At 42.8% G+C, this 20,208-nt stretch overlaps 1 non-coding gene across 1 annotated transcript; it reads left to right on the top strand.

The window, feature by feature from the left end:
• The first annotated feature begins 14,098 nt into the window (after positions 1–14,098).
• On the top strand, positions 14,099–14,273 carry TRNAI-UAU (transfer RNA isoleucine (anticodon UAU)). The gene is made up of 2 exons: positions 14,099–14,136; positions 14,238–14,273. It is a non-coding gene; the product is annotated as a tRNA-Ile (tRNA).
• Positions 14,274–20,208: the final 5,935 nt, after the last annotated feature.

The raw sequence follows: 20,208 nt of genomic DNA, 5'->3' as shown, positions 1-20,208 counted from the left end.
TCAAGTGAGTTGATCAAGTCAGTTGAATGGCATGGTTAACACGTTCAATTCGCGTTCAATTCGCGTTCAAGTCAGTTGAATTCAACTGACTTGATCAATTGACTTGCCCTGTCTAAACCCAGCTTTAGTGGAGAGTATTAGCAACCGGTGAAAACTAACGATTTTAAATTGACTCACTACTTGACTAGCCTTTTGTTTCCAAGCAAATCGATTAAAGTACCACATTCTAGTCGAAATTCTAGTACTACACAATGTTTGATTTGATTCGCTATGAAATTTTGACGGATAAAATGAGGGGTTCATGGATTTTCCTATGTTTCGAGGGGTGCATCGATTAGCTTGGGACCGAAGAGAGTACCAGAGCTGAGCCAAAAAGTTGAGCACGTTTCTTCGGGAACTTCTGGTCTTAGAGTTACCTCTATGCTACTAATCTTAGATTTACCTCTATGGTATTAGTAGTGAGAGATCGTCAACGTAGACATCTTTTTACAGAGCTTTGGCTGCAAGCGGAAAACGATGACCTTCCGGTACGTCCCGGTCTTCAGTTCGTATGTCTCAATCGGATGGTCCGGTGATGGTTTCCAGACTATGAGCATTACTACCATTACTTGATGCTTTCGGGAGCGCATCGTGATCGATCGGTCCCGAAGAAACGTGCTCAACTTTTCGGCTCAGCTTGAACCGCTGGGTCTTCGTAATCATGAATGCGCTGCATGTGTCTGAGGTCGAGGTACTCGTCGATGAAAGCCTTATACCATATAGGTAACTCTAAGACTAGAAGGTTCCGAAGAAACGTGCTCCACTTTTTGGTTCAGCTCTGGTACTATCTTCGGTCCCAAGCCAATCGATGCACTCGAAACATAGGAAAATCCACGAACCCCTCATTTTATCTGTCAATCTTCCATAGCGAATCAAAACAAACATTGTGTAGTACTAGCATTTTTACTAGAATGGGGTACGTTAATCGATTTGCTTGGGACCAATAGGCTAGTCAAGTAGTGAGCCAATTTTAAATCGTTAGTTTCCACCGGTTGCTTATACTGCTGGTGAAGGTCAGGGTTGCGGATTAGACGACCTTGAAGTAGGTGGAATCTTGGCTTAGGACCTCTTCCTTGAACGGTAAGCGGACTACGTAGCGTTCCTCTGGAGCACGAGCTACAGTACGACAAAAATGTTCCTCGCAGGCAGCTTCTTCGATGGACTACGCTGTCAATGTGCTGTCTGCCTCGATTTTCCAGAACTTTTCCATGAGCTGATGCCATATCTGCGACGGTAGCGACGTGTGCAACGACGGAAGCGGTAGAAGGACTCATTGTGGACTTTCCAGCTACTACCCAACCAAAGACGGAAATGACCAGCACCGGAAGATTGTCGCCGAGAGGAATTCGTCCGGGAACCTTGAACAGGTCAAAAAAGCTTTCGGCTCCAATTATGACAACGATGGGATTGGTGCTGTCAAAGGACGGATCTGCGAGTTGAATGCTGGGTGACATGTCCCAAGTCGAAGTATCGACGCAAGTAGCTGGTAGATCATAGCCATCATAGTTCATAGCCTAGTCAGTAAAGGCACGGTATTACCAAGACGGAGGCGGTGGGTTCGATTCCCGGTCCGGTCGAGGAAATCTTTCGGGCTGGTAATTTTCTCGACTTCCCTGAGTATCGTTGTACTTGCCACACAATATTCAAATTCATGCATTGGTATTGGCATCGAAAGCTCTCAATTAATAACTGTGGAAGTGCATTTAGAACACTAAGTTGAGAGCACGCAATAAGCTAATATGCGCTAAGCAATAAGCTTGAAATGTGTATAAGAAGAAAAAGAAAGCTGGTAGATCGATGGTCACCTTGGGCAGAACGAAAAACTCGACACATCGACCTGAATCCGAACGATGTTGTTCATTTGTTATCTTGTCAGTTGCAACTTTGTTTACTCAATTTTCGGTAGCCCTACTTTTGACGGATATGAGTAGATCCTACTAAAATTTGGGTGGTTTAGAAATAGCGTGCAGTCAATCCTGCCGTCAAAACAAACTTCACGGCAAATGAAACTGAGTACCGCTTACTCAAATTCGTAAAAGCATGCTCTAATTTTGACGTAGGACTACGTCTGTGATTTCTATATGGGGGTACACTTTGTGAAAACTGAAAATGGAACATGTAACAAAATTATGAAAGATTTTGAACGTTAACGCTGCCCCTGGACCAATTTCAATAATTTTATCACCAATCGATTAGAAATATTCTTACGCATCTGTTAAATTTAAAACTTTATCATTTTTCAAAGTGTCACTATTGAAAATTGAACGATTGTGCAACTGTTGCTATGATAATTAAAATTATCACCGATTGCCTGCGAAGAGCGATTTTTCTAACACAGATTTCAAAGTTGAATTCCATCCGGTCTCACCAAACGGTGTTTATTCAATCACCGCGTGTTGAGTGGTGGTGTTCTCCAGCACACAACCAAAGGCTCCCCGCAAGCAGCGAGCTTCAGCCCACATCAGCATCCATAGAAGGAGGAAGAAGACGCACCGCTATTGACCGGAATCAGTAGCTCTTCGTTAGTCGCTGTGGGCCATCTATGTCAAGCTCATCATACTAAAGAGTATAAATAGTGAGAACCCCACACAAATTCCTATTTTTATACAAAACACAAGCTCCTGTTGCAGTTAACAAATAAGATTTATTATATAAGACCACGTAGTCCTACGTCACCATTGTGTACAACCTCATAGGGCTGTCCCTTGTAGTTTTTTAGTCGAAAATCACTCAGTTCAGCCAAAAGGGAAGTTATCCAAAAATGGGTAAACATGCTTTTACTCCAATTTGAGTTAACGTGTCTATGGCGGAAACTGAGTAACGGTTACTCAGATAGTTACATTTGTCAACTGAGTAAACCTTACCCATTTATATAGAAACGAATGAATGCCCCATTAATGCTTTATCAGAATTATTTACCCAGAATCTTCATATATCAGAATCATTTACCCAGATAATTGATATCAGAATCATTTACCCAGAATCTGGGTAGATTCCACTCATCGGAACAAAACCAACTGGTGCTGACAACATAAGCTGCAACGGATACCATTATCTGCCAAAACTGCCCTGTTAGAGCTCCTAAATAGGGTTTGGGACGATGGAACGTTTCCGAAGCAGTGGAAGCTAGTTACAGTAATACCCATACCAAAGCCTGATGCGGACCGTAGCAAAACAGATGGCTAGAGACCGATAACCCTTCTAAGCTGTTTCGGTAAACTGTTTGAAAGAATGGTGAACCGCCGCCTGATCACTGAACTGGAAGCTACGAAAAAATTGGATCCACGCCAACACGCATTCCGTGCTGGAAAAGGTGTCGACACTCATCTAGCCAAGCTAGAATCTCTCATCAGTCTCGGTAGCGATGAACACGTGAAAATAGTTTCCCTAGACATATCGAAAGCCTACGACACGACATGGAGATCCGATATTTTTCGCACCCTAGCAGATTGGAAAATATCTGGACGAATGATGAACATTATATCTAGCTGCCTTTCTGATAGGTACTTCCAAGTGGCTGCTAACGGAACCACTTCAAGCCTCAGAAAAGCGGAAACTGGGGTTCCGCAAGGATTCATACTGTCCGTGACCTTGTTTCTGGTGGCCATGCAACTAATTTTTAATAAAATGCCACCTGATGTCGATATTCTGCTGTATGCCGATGATGTCATTCTTATAGTGAAGGGAAAAAAATCACGGAATAATTCGTAAATCTCTGAGGAAAGGTGTCAACGTCGCTAGCGATTGGGCTTTCAGCGTTTGTTTTTCTATCGCCCCAACCTAATCCAAGCTATTACACGCCTGTCACCTACAGCATCGAAAACGACGACGGGCCATCAATATAAACAACACCCCAATTCCACAGGGGAGAAAAATGAAAATTCTTGGAGTCCTGGTGGACGAAAAGTTCAACTTCATACAACAACTGAACTCTGTCGAAAGAAGTTGTAGCAGAAGGATTCATATCCTGCGAATCCTAGGGCACCGGTTGAAGAGAAGCAGTCGAACCACCCTGCTAAAGGTTGGCTCAGCGTTGGTTGTTTCCAAACTGTTCTTTGGCTTAGGACTCACTAGCATTAACATTGAAGATACGGGACGAATCATTGGACCCACATATAATGATGTAGTGCGCCAAGCATCTTGTGCGCTTACAACCAGCCCAATCATCTCTATCAAGGCTGAGGCCGGATGTCTTCCCTTCTGACTAGCACTCATACAACGTCTTTCGCAATTAGCAGTACGACTCGTTGACGATCGACTTTCCGCTTCTGCAAGAATTTGCAGCATTCTCCCTTCCGAAGGTAAGCAGTATTCTAAGGGTCACTGATAGGCATTGGCACACACCAACTCCACAAATCGACAATCATCTGAGAAGCACTATCAGAGCGGGAACAAACAAGGAAATTGTAATACATACCAAAGTTCTTAGAGTTCATCGCTGATCGCTACCACTCACACACACAAGTTTTCACTGATGGCTCTAAAGATGGAAACCCCACTGGTGCTGGAGTGGTTATAAGTAGCGATCAATTCAGTTACTGTTTACCAGGTATTTGCAGCGTATTCTCTGTAGAAGCATTTGCCATTAACGCTGCTGTATAAAAGCTACATAAACAACAAAACACAATCGTACTGACGGATTCTGCTAGTTGTCTCGATGCCGGAGTAGTCGATCTAAACATCCATGGATCCAATCTGTTGAAAAATCCGTAGAAGGCCGAAACGTCACATTCAGTTGGATTCCAGGGCACTCCGGCATTACCGGAAACGAAGAAGCAGACAACCTTGCTGAACAAGGACGAAATGAAGCTGAACTCGACATCCCAATACCATCTCAAGACGTCATACATGCTATCAAAAGGAACATTTGGGCTGTCTGGGAATCCGAATGGCACCACAGCCAAGCTCAACTGAGGCAAATCAAACACACATCAGGGAAGCATCCGGATCGCAAATGTGCTTCCGAACAACGCATCTTAACACGGATTCGTATAGGACGCACTCGATTCACCCACTCGCATTTGCAGAACAACAACCCTCCACCAATATGCAGATGTTGCGGAGTGCAACTATCAATACAGCATATATTAGTCGACTGCAGGGAATATGCTCAAACATGAATCGCTTGCGGGATCAATGGATCATTAGCTGAAATATTGGCGTACAACTCATGGGAAGAGGCAGCAGTTCTACAATTTTTCAAAGATAGCAACCTATAGAATGAAATCTAATCTTAATAATTTCCATGAGTAATTTGTTATGCAGGATCTTTTTACCCGACACGAATACCACGATGATGGTAAAGTGTCATATTTGAGTAAAACTTTACTCAGTATAACTTGATCTAGATTTATTTACCGTGTAGGCCATTTGAAAAAGTATGAAGCCGAACAATGCATTAGGTCCTAAGTAACATTGATTGATTCCTTTCGTCGACTTTCTCTTTCGTCAATAACTTGGCTACAAAACCGATTCTTGTCGTGTTTGCCATATTAGAGCATCTCCACCGTAGGGGCCGTTAAACGGGGTTTAATACCATAGGTTGTAACGACTCCCACCGCGGGTTGCTAAATGGGTCTGCAAAATAGAAACCAAACCGTGAACGCACTCCCGGGTAGCAGTGGGTCATCAAATTTGAAGACTGATTTGCAACCCGAGATGGGTTGCTATTTGGTTTGACAGCAGTAAAGAAAAAAAGCGCGGAAGTTGGTTTGTTTTGTTTTGCTTGCTGTTCATTGGGCAAGAATGGGAAAATACTCGAGAAACTTCCTTCATCCTTTCTGTAGCTGGATTTTCCGACTTCCCATGTAGGAAACGGTCATGGTGGCGAAATATTTTTAATCCTGGTAAGTTTAAAATAGGACATGAAAAATCTGGTAATATTGTAATATTATGCTCCTCTTTCATTTAAAGACGAGATTGTAAATATTCCTGCAGCCAGGCATTTTCGATGTTCCCCGCGAACGGTGACACAGTTCGAATAGCGAGAACTGATCCATCAGTGGGAGGACTTTTGCGGATTCAGCAAAATAGCATTCTCGGAGACACCAGATGCAGATTAGCATGGACGTGAAACATTAAATGCAGTGGTTCTCGATAACCCATAGAAATACTTACATGTTGATTGAGATTTACAACCAGACGATACGGATCCCGATAGGAAATCCGCAGCTGGATCCCGATGGGGAATCCGAATGAGGATTCCGATGGGAATTCCGAATATGGATCCCGTTGGGAAATTCGCAGACGGATCCAGGTGGGGAATCCGATGACGGATTCCGATGAGGAATCCGATGACGGATCCCGACGGGGAATCCCATGATGGAACCCAATATGAAATCCGAATACGGATCCCGATGGGGAATCCCATGACGAATCCCAATGTGAAATCCTAATATGCATCCCGATGGGGAATCCGAATACGGATCCCGACGGAGAATCCGATGACGGATCCCGATGTGGAATCTGAATACGGATCCCGATGGGGAATCCGAATAACGATCCCGATGGGGAATCCTAATATGGATCCCGATGGGGTATCCGAATAAGGTTCCCGATGGAGAATCCTATTATCGATCCCGATGGGAAATCCAAATATGGATCAAGATGGGAAATCCGCATACGGATCCCTAAGAGGAATCCGAATACGGATACCGATGGATAATCTGAATACGAATCACGATGGAGAATCCAAATACGGATCCCGATGGGGAGTCATCGCACATGCTTGAGCCAGAGCTTACAGCAGTGATTGTTCCGCCTAACCTATCCGAAGCTTCCTAGCAAGCGAACGAATGATGAATCGAGCCTCCGAATGCCTACACGTCACGAACATCGATTGAATCTTGTCCATCTTCTTGACCATCGAAGCCGTTCCGGTTATCTTGGCTATTCTGCTTAGCTTCCCAAAAGCACCCTCCACCGAGTGCGAATCCGGACGGAATATCAGTAATAAATTACGCAAAAGTACTCCTGAATCGAAACGAAATTAAAATCGAAATTCACTTTCGAAAGAAAAACAACATATTTTGCAGGTTACTTTTCTCCGACGAACAGCAACAACAATAACTCCAACACCAAAACAAAACAAAAGCTCAACAAAACGAATCATAACGAATGGTGGCTTTGTCACTACATGGGCGAGGACATCCAACAAAACTGAATCATGAATTCGACACATTAGAACACCTATATGTAGTCACCTTGATGAAGATGTCATTGTTTGGAAACCCGCGGTGCGGGTTTGAGTTTCTACAATTATACCAACCCAGCGGTGCCCAAGCAACACATATCCATCAAAATAGGTTGCTGTAACTTGATTGTGACTGAAATAAGGTGCATTCAAGTAACCATAACTGTTATGTGACAAGTGTGTTGCTAGGGTGGGAAATCGTATTTTGTCGGGTTGCTAAACTAAATGGAGACCGATTCGGGGCGTCATTTAACGACCGAAATGAAAACCAGCGTTGGAGATGCTCTTAGATGCTAGATATTAGCTTCTTTTATCAAATTATGGGTTGAAAATATATAATAACAATGGCCATGAGGAAACAAAGAGAAAATCTACAAAGAGAATATGTCAATCTTACTTAGGCTGTGAACCATTTGCCGAGTTAAATTTAACGCGTGGTTAAAAGTGACATTTCGAAAGTTATTTTCTATGTTCGAAAATCCCTGTGCTGTCGATCGACCGGTTTTCGAGAAGAACTTAGCCAAGGTTGTCAAAATTTAACTTCTTGTCTGTCAGAAGTAACCACGCTCGGATAGCAGGGTTAATCGAGAACTTTCCATCTGTCAAATTTTAACCAAAAGTTAAAATAATCCACCAAATGGTTCAGAGCCTTAGGAGCTAATGCATTGTTCGGCTTGCTATTACGTGAATTGACAGTTCATTAAGTTTGTTGTCGTTAGATGATCTATTTGGCTATATATTTTTATTCTAAAAGCATCGTGATTTTTGCTATCTGGATCATGGTTCTTACGCGAGAGGAGAAAGCAATGTCAACAATGTGGTTACGTATGAATGATAAGGAGTGAAAAAGAAGCGCGATTTCACATGCCAAACCTTTGAAGATCGAGACTCATGTTCGATAGAACGAAGTTGCATCCAGACGGTCTGGTTTTATGTCAAGAACCATAGGAAGCCGGCGGTTATTTCCAAGAAAGGACAATAATGTACCAAACCTAATGCATGCTACTGGTAAATCTGTATCTCCAAGCCTAGGCCACTTTACTGTGCCTGCCCCGGTGGAAAAGTTTTGGATTTACCTATCTCGGATTTCTCGTGATGTGACTCCTGAGCAAATTGGTGAGCTGGCCAAAAATCGTTTGTCAACCGACGATGTTGAAGTTATCCGACTGGTTTCAAAGAACAAAGACGTCAGCACCATGTCTTTCATTTCTTTCAAAGTCGGTGTCTCAGCAGATTTGACGTCGAAAGCTCTTTCGTCCTCTACATGGCCCAAAGGAATGCTATTTCGTAAATTCGTGGACAACCGCAGAGTCGAAAATTTTTGGAAGCCTCATGGATTGTTACAAATAAACATACCGCAAACAACTCCAAAAACCGCCAATTCCAGTCATCAATCATCTATGACGGAGTGATATTGCCGGGTCAGGAACTTGAACCTCAACACCACATTTTTATCAACCGATTACCGGGATGCTCACTTGCCACTAGCATCTTGGAAGCCCCTGATCCCCTCATCACAGTCAAGCCTCTCCTGCCATCGACCTGCAGTCGTCCCGGTCCTGTGTTTGAGTCCGGAAACGGGGTCTTCCAAAATCCAACCGCAGGCAAGTATGATCACTTTCTGAATAATTCCGTCCCTGAAACGATTATCACTTCTAGTCGAACTTCAACAATCAACTCCTTCGTGATTGACCCATGTTGGACACCGGGACGCACGCCTGCCATATGTGTTATGGAAGCCCCTAATTCATCCATCACAGTCGAGTCATTCCTGCCAGCGACCTCCAGCCGTCCCTGTCCTGTGTTTGAATTTGATGAAGGGGTCTTCCAAAACCCTATCTCAGGCAAGTAAGACATTATTTCGAACAATCCACTTCCTGAAATGTATTATGCCTACAGCCGATCATTTCCGATAAAAGCACAACCTGCTTTATTCAACTCGACACTCGGACGCACACTTGCAACTAGCCTTGTGGAAGCCCCTGATCCTATCATCGCAGTCGAGCCTATGCTGCCAGCGTTCAACAGTCGTCCCAGCCCTGCGTTTGAGTTAGGAGAGGGGGTCTTCCAAACTCCAACTGTAGGCAAGTATAATCAGCAAGCAACAACTGCTCTGTCTGAAAAAATCTTGGTTTCCAGATTGCCATTGTATATGTCTGCTCTTCGACAATTGTGGTCTGAAGATAACATTAACAGTATACCAGCCCCACCATACCAGAAGCCGAGACGCTCCACAGAAAATTCACCGGAAGAAGCATTCAGATCCTCTGATCTAGTCCTGCCGAAGATTGACGACTTACACCATTATGATGAATCAACTTCTGTTTGTTTACTGGGATGCACTGCCGTTGGCATCATGGAAGCCCCTGAGCCCCCCGCCACAGTCGAGCCATTCCCGCCAGCGACCTGCAGCCGTCCCGGCCCTGTGTGCGGGCCTGGTGAAGGGGTCTTCCAACCACTCGTTTACGGCAAGTATGAACTCGTCCATGTGAATTCAACTGTTGATCCGCCACTTGGTTTCAGTTCATCTTCGCTTATGGCCACCACTTCGAGCCTTTCTACGCCAGGTGATCTTTCACTGCCTGACAGTTCACCGTTCTCTCGTGCGGATCCTGGACAAGTTATCATTGACACGGCTCGCACCGAACCCTCTAGCGGTTTACGTGTCTACTATCAGAACACCAGGGGGCTCATGACTAAATTAGACGATGTTTATCTGGCTGCGCTTGAAGGGGAATATGACGTTTATGTATTCACGGAAACTTGGCTCGATGGGAGGATCAATTCAGTGCAACTGTTTGGTGACTCTTTTACTGTCTACAGATTAGACCGTAATTCATCCAACAGCATTCGTTCTCGCGGTGGTGGTGTGCTCATCGCTGTTTCCAACGAATTCGCCTCCTGCATAATCTCCAACGAACTATTTACTACAATTGAAGCGGTTTGGGTTAAGGTCAGCCTCACTTTGCGGGACATCCTCATTGGAGCGGTGTATATTCCCCCTGAACGTCGACATGACTGCAGCTTCATCTGGATGCTACAGAATTTGCATCGTCCATGGCTGATATAACGGATGTGCTTCTTCTGCTTGGTGATTTTAATCAGCCTGGGCTTAGCTGGTCACCCTCAGGCCAGGGTTATGCGTTTCCAGATCCGATTGCATCTTCAACTACTCCTGCCAGCCGCTTGCTTGTTGACGGCACGGCTTTTCATGGACTGAGCCAGATAAACCTTGTTCCCAATTTCCAGTCTCGTTTTCTTGACTTGATTTTTGTTAGCGAAAGTGCACTTCTGGACTGTGTCGTCGTTGAAGCGCCTGATGTCATCGTTCCTCTTGACAAGTTCCACCCTGCTTTGGATATATCTATCGCGAACGGATCTCAAATTCGTTTTGATGAAACTATGACTGCCACTCGGCTCAATTTCCGGAAGACCGATTTCCGTTTGCTGAGACGTTCCTTGTCCCGGATCAACTGGAACGTGTTGAATGACCTTGATATCGATACAGCAGCCGCTCGCTATAATAGCCTTTTGCGCGACTGTGTTTGTGCTTCAGTACCGAAGTGCCAACCTCCAAGAAAACCGCCTTGGTCTAACGCTACTCTCCGCAACCTGAAACGAGTGCGATCTAGAGCTCTCCGTGCTCTCACTCATCGACGATGTACCCTTACCAAGCGAAATTTTTCAATTGCCAGCAATGATTATCGCCACTACAACAAGCTTCTTTATAAGAGGTATGTAATTCGTACTCAACATAATCTGCAATGCCACCCCAAGGGATTCTGGTCGTTTGTGAATACTAAGAGGAAGGAAACTGGACTGCCGTCAAAAATGTTTCTCGGCAATGACGTAGCATTGACAACTGAGGACAAATGCAGCCTATTTGCTAGGCACTTCTTAAGCGTCTTCTCGAATGACTCCCCATCGCAAGCAGAAATTGAGCGAGCCGTCCGTGATGTGCCAACCGACGTCGTAAACATGGATGTTTTTGCCGTAGATGTACACATGGTTCTCTCTGTGATGAGTAAAACCAAATCATCATTTTCACCAGGTCCGAGTGTTATTCCATCTGCAGTCCTAAAAAAATGCTCCGATATCTTAGCTGCTCCGTTGTCCTTGCTCTTCAACCTGTCACTTCGTCAACAGAAATTTCCCGCACTATGGAAACGGTCTACTATGTTCCCTGTTTTCAAGAAAGGAGACAAACGCAATGTGGAAAACTACCGTGGGATTACCTCGCTTGGGGTTGAATCTAAGGTGTTTGAGTCGCTGATAAATGAGAGATTGTTTGCTTCCTGCAAGCATTACATAAGTACATGTCAACATGGTTTCTTTCCTGGCCGCTCCGTGGAAACTAATCTCGTCAGCTTTACGTCGTTCTGTATGGAAAATGTATGCAAGAAACTTCAAGTGGATGCCATCTACACTGATCTTAAAGCTGCGTTTGATAGAGTTGTGCACGACGTTCTGCTAGCAAAGCTTGAACAAATTGGATGTTCTGTTTCCTTCCGCAGCTGGCTTAGATCGTACCTCGTGCAACGTGAAGTTACTGTATGCATTGGAAACTACTCATCGTACTGTTTCTCGAACAGATCAGGAGTTCCACAGGGTAGCACTTTGGGACCAATGCTCTTCTCTTTATTTGTGAACGATGTAACGTTTACTCTACTACGAGGAGGTAAATTGTTTTTTGCCGATGACTTGAAGATTTATCTAGTTGTTCGAGGCTATGCCGACTGTTTAGAACTACAAAACCTTCTTGAAATCTTTAATGATTGGTGTGAACGTAATTTTATGGTCCTGTGCGTCTCAAAGTGCTGCGTAATTAGTTTCCGTCGAACTAGGACTGCCATTTTGTTTGATTATAACGTTGCTGGAACTGCAGTTCAACGTGTCGATCACGTTAAAGACCTCGGTGTCATGTTGGATGAAAAGCTCACATACACTCGCCACTTCTCAACCACGATCGACAAAGCTAATCGACAGCTTGGATTCATGTTCAAGATATCTAAGGAATTTCGTGATCCTCTGTGTTTTAAAGCCCTTTACTGTTCATTGGTACGCTCACTACTGGAATTCGCGTGTGTTGTCTGGAATCCCTACCAAGCTGTATGGAGTGGACGATTCGAAGCTGTTCAACGCAAATTCGTAAGATACGCATTCCATGGAGTGACCCGCTGAATTTACCACCGTATGCTGACCGCTGTCGTTTACTGGGTTTGGATACTCTTGCTAAGCGACGAAACATATCGCAGGTCGTCTTCGTTGCAAAAGTTTTACTCGCAGAATATGATGTTCCTGAGTTACTGGCCAAAATTAATCTGTATGCTCCTGCCCGAACACTCCGTCCGAGAACCTTGCTACATGAAGTAGTACATGCAACCAACTATGCTGCAAACAGTTCTTTTGTCGCCATGATTCATCAATTCAACGAAGCCTCTGACCTATTTGACTTTGACATCAATGCCTCGATGTTTCGTCATCGTTTGCTGTTGGCCAATTTTTAATTTTTAATGAGTGACTACATTTAGATTTAAGTGTTTCATTGAGACTATCAAGTCAGATGGACTATAATAATAATAAATAAATAAATAAATTTATAAACTCAATTTGAGTATGGTAGACTGACATTACATCCACGTACCTGGAAAGTTTTCCCGTTAAAATTGTGAGTACCTTTCAGTCGTGCCTAATTAATATTGTTGACAGTGAAATATCGACTGCAGCTCAATTATTACATAAGATACGACATAAAATGTAATTGTAGGCTTGAAATTATAGCGAGGTTAGGGAAACGTACACTATTTAGTAGTATTTTAAAATTGGCATTTATAACTGATTTATATTCAGATTGATATCACCAAATTCCACATACGAAATAGCACCGGTTTGTCCACTCGTGGTAGTCTAAAAATCCATTCATTTCTATTCACAGCCGAACACTTATAAACACACGTGAAATTATTGAATAAGTTTCAGCTGAATGAGTTTTACATTTTTCTTACTAAATGTTCTCTAAACACTCAGTAAAATTTACGAGAAATAAAGCAGCAGCAGCATGAACAAAACACGTCAGTTTCAATCTGAGTTCCGGTCGGTTCCAATCTTGAGATATTCTATGTTGGACCCAAATTCCATTTATTAAAGTGCCCCTCATAAGTAAACTGAATGTGAAGTGCCTCTAGCGGCATAGTTCCCAATTAAACCTGAATCTGATGGCACAGGATGATGGCTATACGCTCTCAAAAACCGTCAACGTAGTTTCTAAACATTCCCCAAAAAATGCCGCTTGATATGTTTAGCTAAAACTACATATATACATAATTACACTACTCAGCCCATCTGACATCACTTTTCTCTAATCTTTAAAATTGAACAAATCGCTCAACTTTGACCAAATTCATTAATTATCACATTCATCAGATTCCCCCACGAGAGCAGAATCATTCTCAGCGACTAATCGGTTTCCCTCTTTACAACACGCACAAATTTCATCACATGCGTCAAAACAAAATCACTACCACCGACAACGACAACAACAACAACCATAGCAACACCAAAAGATCTTGTTTGATACGATGGTGGTGCGGTGGTAGTGCCGCCGTGCCGCCACCCGTTTCGCTTGCCCCGGCGCTATGGGAGAAGAAAGCAAAACGACAAACACCACACAATACCAATTCCACAACGAGCTCCGGCAGCAGCAGTGGCAGCGGCAACGATTTATTTACCCCCTCGATTCGCTCGTTGGCAACTGGCCGTCTAGTGAAAAGGGGGAAACGAAGACGAGTGCAGAACAGCAAAAACAAAAAAAAAAAGGTTCAAAACGAGTGGTTTCGTATTGGCTGTGGGCAACTGAGAGATTCCACAGCTCCAGTGGCGCAATTGGTTAGCGCACGGTACTTATAAGACAGTACAAATCGCACCGGTCGCGGTTCGAATCCGCGAAGTTCCAGTCTTTCGAGATAATAAAAATGTGCAATTGTTGTGCGTGACACATCTATGAGCGATGCCGGGGTTGTGAGTTCGAGCCTCACCTGGAGCAGATTTTTTTTTTGAAGGAAGTCAACGCTCATGCATAGGTAATTGGATCAAGGGTGACTTTGATGGAATGTGTCATTCACCTGTTTGTTTCTTCTTCTTTTTTATAGTCGACTGGAAGCCGAGTGTGTGTGTGTGTCTCCCCGCCATTGTATGCAGAGTAGGGCTCGGGAAGTGAACGATCGCATGACAGTCACACGCATTTTCACCCCGGGACCCGACAATTAGCCGCAACAATTATGAAAGGTCGCCGTCGCCGTGTGAGTTTACCCATCAACGACACAACGTGCTCTGAGTGGGTGGGAGAGGGGGGGGGGGGGCGTTGTGTAGAGATACATATTATCATTATCAGATAAATGAACACGTGAAGCGAGGTGCGCGGTGCGGAGAGGGGGCATGGGAGGCAAAATAGCTTACTAATGTGTATTCGTGTGACGCAATCCACAGTCACAGCGAGGCGACGACGACGACGAAGATGACGACAAACAAAATAAACTACGAACGGGGAGACAAATGCGCGTGGGGATTTTCCCAGATTGGAGCAACCAACGATGGGAATCGTGGGCAGGAATTTTTGCTCTGATTAGAATAGAATGGCGACAGGCAGTCGCCCCGTATCGCTATGTAGAATTGTGCCGCCTCGTTGACAGGCCTTCGCTGCTGGAAGAGCGTGACTGTGTGTGCATAGTCATGATAATTAGTGTAATTAGTTGCAAGTTGAAGGCCATTACTGTGAGCTCAGTAAAAAAAAGCTCATCATTCCTTTTGAAGAACTTTAAAAATTCCCTTAAAAAACTCCAAAAGTGTCATGTCCGATCCCAACTCCTACATTAGCAGTGAACATCGGAAATAACCAATTGATCGCACTTCCCCTCCCACGGCCACGGCTCTTGCGATCGACGGGTCGTCGGGTGACTCCGATGGGAATTTGTCCAATTTTGACACCACCCGTTTCCCGATAATTGACCCTTCGGACCAATCGACCAAGGTTCCAGAACGGTCACGTCCCCAATTATTACCCCGGCTGTGGCTAATTTCAGTTCCGACCCGTTTCCTCGTTAGCGCCGGTGACCAAGATCAACTGAATAATAGCCACTTCCCCCTCTCGGCAGACAAGTCCGTCATTCAGTCGAGTGATTGGTCATCTTGGCTGCTCTTGGATGGGCCCGCCTAATGATGTGTCGTCCGAAATGATTTCATTGACTCCCGGACTGGCTGGCCACTTGGCTATGGGCGATATACGTACGGGGGCGGGTCATTGAAGACGATAATGCCTGCTATTATCCGGCCACTTGGGACGAGGAATGTGGGTGTTTTTGAGAGTGTGTTTTTGTTTTGTACTTGAACAGGTCTTGTTAGCGGGGTCAGTGGCGGGCGTAGTGCATTGGAATAGGAGGCTGCTGTTCGGCGAGTGAATGGAACGTTTTGCTCCAAGTCTTTGAGTTATGGTTTCTTGTGTTATGGGTGTTGCAGTATGGTTTCCGGGGGCCTAAAGTAGCTGTGGTAAACTTCAGGTCGGTCGGTGTAACTATATTTTAGCGCCACTGGTTTTAATTTTACATAGGATTTTATATACTTTTTGAAATAACAATCTGTCGAGGTCACCCATTGTCCTCTAAAAATAAATCAATCCAAGGAAATTTTACAAACTTTTCTTCCAAGACCACAAAACGATCCGACGCTTGTGGAAAAAGTTATATAGCCATTACTGACTGCTAAAGGTACGTTCAGACTATCTGATTTGTGATTAGATTTAACGTTTGATTTGTCGAACGAAACAGGTTTGTGTTTAATTTTCATTCGACGCATTCAGCAAAATAAGCGCAATTGAAATAAAAATATTGATTTTTTTTTCCTAAAATTTCACGGTTTTGAACCGCTAAAAAAAGTTTGAATTGTGTTTTGATCGCACCCAGTAGCAAGGTAAACCGATTTCCTAGTCGATTTCGCTATTCAATATTGTCCTGTGTATGATTCGGCTGATTTTTATTTTCCAGTGTCGTTGGCCGCTCTGAGAGCCTACTAAGATTTTTTTAGAGCTTCAGAGAGGTTCGGAGATCTACTGAGATATTTGTTGAGCTTCAGCGTAGTTCGTAGATCTTGAGAACAGAACTACAAAGCTTCAGAAACCTTTACAGAAATTAAATGAAATATGCAGACATTCAGAAAAATTCTCAAGATAGATCGTAGATCTTCATATAAATGATCATAGAAATTTTTAAAACTTCAAGCAAGCTAAAAGATTTTCAGATCAATTTGTAAAACTAAATACTGGATTTGGAAAAAAATACGACACTTTGTTTTGGGTGTAACTTTTTATCGCGTGGATAAAATTTTGGGTAGTACTAGTTTAGAGTGTTATGTATATGTGTGCAAAATTTTATCGTGATCTGTCAAGTAGTTTTCAAGATGCATTCGAAACAAGAAGAGCTACGCCAGCAAATCTTGGGCGTGGTGATCGATAATCCTGGTCAGTCGCACAGATGGATCGGCAAAAGGCTTGGAATCCACCATTCCACCGTGTCCCGCGTTGTGAAGATGTTCCAGGAGACGAAGACCATCGAGCGGCGCGCTGGAAGCGGCCGAAATTCGAAAACGGAATACCCAGAGCAGGCGCGGAAGATAAGGCAGTACTTTAAGAATAACCCGAACCTTTCCACCCGAGACGTGGCCAAAAAGGTCAATTCGTCGAAGTAGTTCGTCCAGCAGACCATGAAGCGGGCTGGGCTACGTGTTTTTAAGGTCAGGAAGGCGCCAAACCGGACTGACAAGCAAAACACGGTGGCCAAATTGCGTGCGCGGAAGCTGTACCGTGAGTGGCTGGTCAAGCCAGGCTGTCTCGTCATGGACGACGAGACATACATCAAGGCGGACACCAAACAAATCCCCGGCCTCGAGTTTTTTGTCGGTACGTCCCGCATGGAGGTTCCGGAAAAGTTCCGGAAGAGAAAGACGGACAAATTCGCGAAGAAGTACCTGTTGTGGCAGGCGATCTGCGAAAGCGGACGGTACAGCAAGCCGTTCGTTACAACCGGCACCATAAACGGGCAGATTTATCGAGAGAAATGCTTGCAGAAGCGCTTGCTGCCCTTGCTCCGCTCTCACCGTGGTCCCACGCTGTTCTGGCCGGGTCTCGCTTCGTGCCATTACGCCAAACCTGTAATGGATTGGTACGAAGCGAAGGGCGTTAATGTGGTCCCGAAGGAGGCGAACCCGCCAAATACACCAGAACTTCGTCCGATCGAAAAGTTTTGGGCGATAATGAAGAAGAAGTTGAAGAAAAGCGGAAAAACATTCAAAACCGATGAAGCTTTGAAGAAAAACTGGGAGAAATTGTGTAAGGAAGATGGGCAAGATCTCATGAGCAGTGTTAAGAGAAATGTACGAGCATTCAGCTTGGGGGAGGAAATTCAATAAATAAATTATGCCAAAACATAGCTAATATATAGTTGTTTAATCCCTGAAAATTTGATAAGTATCCGATTTAAAATGAATTTTTGGTGATCATTTTTATGTGTCTCATTTTTTTCCGAGTCCAGTCTTTATAAGCTAATTTTTTCAAATCTTCAGGGAAATCCGCAGAACTTCAGACAAGTCCAAGAATCTACAGTGAAATGTAAAGATTTTCACAGAAGTTTGGCGATCTAATGAAAAATTATTGAACATCAGAGAAGTTCGTAGACCTTCAGAACAACATTTCTGTTCTGATACATTTTTAAAATCTTAGAAATTTTAATGGATCTTCAGTGAAATTAGCAGAACTTCATGGGAGGTCGGTGATTTAAAAAAAATCTTTATACGATTTCAGGGAAATTCGTATATTTTGAGAGAGACATTTAAAACTTCAAGGAAGCTCTAATGTGTTCAGATAAATTTTGGGAACTTTAGGTAATTCAAAAGATCTTCAGAGAAATTTTCAGATCTTCAGGGTTGCCCGAGAGAATACAAAGGAATTTACAAAACTTCAACGAAGTTTGCAGATCTACCGAGAAATTTATTGAGCCTCCAGATTTTTTTTCGTAGATCTTAAGGGGGTAGTACACTTTGAACGTCCAAAAAGTAAGGCATTTTCGTTAATTTTTTTAAGCAATAAAACACTCAGGGAGGGCAAATATAACATATTTAATTAGTCAAACGGCGTGGGAAAATACTCCTTTCCAAGTGATCCTGGAACATAAATCGAACAAAAATCCTGATTAGTAAAGAAATTTGGGTTAGAAAAAAGTATTCCGATTTATTTTAAATAATTTTTTTCAAAAGTTGTGGCCTTAGGAAAAAAAGTCCATTTTTTCACCCTAAAAATGCTTACAAAATCGTGGATTAAAAATCAATTTTTGACAAAATAGAAAATGTGCATACTCATTTCTAAACAGAATTTAATTCTGAACAAGAAAACTTAGGCGATATTCAAATTTGATGATAACTGGTTAGAGTTATTTCCCACGCCAGTTTGAAAAACCCCGTTTCGAGATAAACGCGTTTAAAGATAAAATTGCTCTCTCAGCGTGCCGGTACATGTTTTAGGAAATCGCTTCGTAAAGCGGTAAGGAACATTCTGGCGGACTTGGAGTCTTTTCTAAATTGAAGTATACATCCCAAGGACCATTTTAAGCCAAAAAAATGCATTTTTTTTTTTTGAAAAATCAAAGTGCACTCCCCCCTTAACAATAGAACTATGGAGTTTCAGATAACTTTACAGAGCTTCAAAGATATTTGCCAAACTTCAGAGGAGTAGATATTAAGAGAACTGCTAGGAATTAGGCATATCTTCAGAGTCATTCAGTGGTTCAGGAAGCTTTACAGTTTCAGAAAAATGTGTGATCTCGGTAAAAATTCGTAAAATTTCCCAAAAGTACATCAATTCCAAAAACAAATCGCAGCGAAGTACGAAAATCCTAGCTTCTGCAAAACCCCATGGAAGTTGGAAATAGATAGATCTGAAGAACTTCAAAGAAGTCCGTAGATCTTAAGAGAAGTCTGTAGAACTTCAGGAAGTTCGTACCGTTTTAGAAGAAATGCAAAGCTTCAGCAAAACTCTTAGAAGTTCAGGAAAGTTTGCCGATCTTAAGAAGTATTTATACAACTTCAGAGTTACGAATTACTCTGAAGTTGTATCTTCAGCTAAGTTCAAATATTTTCAGATAATTTTTAGAGCTTTGCGGAGATCCAAAGCATTTCAGATAAATCTGCAGAACTTTATGGTAATCCAAGAATCCACAAAGAAATTTACAGAACTTTAGAGAGATTTGGAAATCTACTGAGAAATGAATTGAACCTCAGGGCGGCTTGTAGAACTTCAGAGCAGAAATACAGTACTTCAGAAAACTTTACAGAATTTCAAAGAAATTTTAGGACCTTCAGAGAGAAGATCGTAAATCTGCAGATGCTTAAATACATTTTCAAAATTGTATTGCGGTTCTTGGATGTTTAGAGAAATTTACAGAGTTCCATGGAAGTTCGCTGATCTTTAGAGATATTTGCACAACTTCAGAAAATTATTAGATCTTCAGAGAACTTCCTAAAACTTCCGAGAAACTCAAAAATTTCTGGGTAAACTTTTAATAATTTAGGGAATCGTGTAGATATTTGTAGAAAATTACTATACTTTTGAAAGTGCACAGATTACAAGAAATTTAATGAACATTCGAGATAATTGTTGATCTTCAAGGATCTTAAATCTGCAGGGATTCAGGAACTTTGTAGATTTTTAGAGAAAATTGCAGAACTTCTGAAGAAAACAGTTGAACTTCAAAGAAATCCACAGAACTACCGAGAAATTTGCAGCTCTTCAGGAAAGTTTGTTGATCTTTGAAGATATATTACCAAAAACAAAACTTCAAGAACGTCCGAAAGCCTTTAGAGAAACATGCAGAATTGAGTTCTTAACAGAAATTTTCATAACTCGAGGAATCATTTAGATCTATAGAAAACTTTTCCCA

Source organism: Ochlerotatus camptorhynchus, unplaced genomic scaffold (assembly GCF_037179485.1).
Source record: "Ochlerotatus camptorhynchus isolate MF236.1 unplaced genomic scaffold, CSIRO-AGI_Acam_v1.1 ptg000270l, whole genome shotgun sequence".
Classification (NCBI taxonomy): domain Eukaryota; kingdom Metazoa; phylum Arthropoda; class Insecta; order Diptera; family Culicidae; genus Ochlerotatus; species Ochlerotatus camptorhynchus.
The sequence above is the reverse complement of the archived record's forward strand: the minus strand, read 5'-3'. Positions and strand labels throughout refer to the sequence as shown.